At 40.3% G+C, this 1,649-nt stretch overlaps 1 long non-coding RNA gene across 1 annotated transcript; it reads right to left on the reverse strand.

Moving 5' to 3' along the window:
* LOC112080232 (uncharacterized) lies at nt 1–1,643 on the reverse strand. Its single transcript, XR_002896144.1, has 4 exons — nt 1,533–1,643; nt 956–1,021; nt 391–498; nt 1–87 (listed from the first exon to the last, which is right to left on the reverse strand). It is a non-coding gene; the product is annotated as an uncharacterized lncRNA (long non-coding RNA).
* Between the last annotated feature and the right edge of the window lie 6 nt (nt 1,644–1,649).

Raw genomic sequence — 1,649 nt, forward strand, 5'->3', positions numbered from 1 at the left:
TGGGAGGTATGGAAGAGAAAAACGAGATCAGCTTTTACCTCGGGGCCTCTGTTTCTCCGCGTCATAGATCATTACCACCTCTGTGACCTTGGATTACACAAAGGAGAACATGGGCTGCATTAGGATTCAGACCACTAGTATTGCCATAGCATGCATCTCTCAGTTGGAACCATAGAATTAGGAATTAGAATACTAATTTAATAGGATCTCTATGGTTTGAACACTGACACGTTCTACATCCTCAAATTGATGGCATTTTAACAGAAAAATATATTTTTCCTGTGGTCTTCCAAGAAGCAGTTCCTGTATTGGATCCTGGTAACTGTTTTAGGTATAAAACAAATATATAAAGCTATACAATACAGTATACAGCATCTTAACAAGACTCACCACTCCAAATCTATTGAAATATTCCCGGAGTTCTGGTTCACCACAGTTATGGGGGATTCCACCGACAAATATCTTCTTTGATTTATTGCTGTCAGCTTTGCTGCCCTTCTGAAACAAAGAATGGGGTCTCAAAGCCAGATCGAGAATCACACTGAAGACGAGGCAATTCACCATCATCTAGCTAGACAGTCGAGAAGAAATTAGCTTCTCTCTCCTTTTGCCCTGAGGTATAAATGTCACGTCGATGCAAACACTAGTCCACACAGATCAGGGTGCACTAGTGCCTTCGCTTCAGCATTACTGAGACAAGCTATTTCAGGATTGCAGCGTAATTCATTTTTACAGAATCACTTAGTCTAACAATTACATTTTAAGCTCTTTAGCAGAAGTCATGTTAACAGCAATAAGCCTCAGTGTGACAGACGCGATTTCTAGAGGCAGATAGGACCCAGCTTATCAAAGGACAAAAAGGATCCAATTCAATCCATTCTACCCAGGCGTGGTGCCCTATTTCTATAGAGGACATACAGTACCTAGCCTCCACGAAATGAAATACGCTCCTTACCCAGCCGTCCTTGGTTCGTACTTTTTCAGGTTGCATTCCTCTGGGAGTACATGGCTTGGGGTCAATCTAAAGGCAAAGGATGAAATCTCAGCCTTCAATGAAAAAGCACCTTCAAATGTTCCCTACAATTTATCAGGTGAATTATCCTACTCAATAAGGCCACATACAAATGGAATAAATTAAATATGTGCAATACAATTAACTTGTGAATCACAATTTAAAATAAATCAATTTAATTGCAAGAAAATAACCTTCATTATAGAAAAATGGCCATGTTAATATTGCTGCATATAAAACGCACTGTCTGCAGTTAATTATCTGTTACATGTTGTTAAGCATCTGAACAGGCAACATTCAGCCTGCTTTACATATAGCTCATCAGAACAGTCCAGGGATGTCCTTCAGAGAGCCAGCCTTTTGTTTTCTGAAGATCCCAGTGTGCGCTATGGGTTCACTATTACTTCATTAGCTCTGTGTAATACTTTACTGAAAAAAGTCCCCATTCCCATTCAGTGCTTAATCCTTATCTCACACTTTACAAAAGGCATCATCGGAAAGACACGTATTTCACACTCACATTTCTGCCATCGAGATTATGGGGTTTGGTCTCCAGTACAGTCCGGACACAGTTGGGGTCTTTGAATTTGACAAAACCAAAGCCCCGCGACTGATTTGTGGTTTTGTCCTTCATGAT

This window comes from Salvelinus sp. IW2-2015, unplaced genomic scaffold, assembly GCF_002910315.2.
Source record: "Salvelinus sp. IW2-2015 unplaced genomic scaffold, ASM291031v2 Un_scaffold13443, whole genome shotgun sequence".
NCBI classification, from domain to species: Eukaryota; Metazoa; Chordata; class Actinopteri; order Salmoniformes; family Salmonidae; genus Salvelinus; species Salvelinus sp. IW2-2015.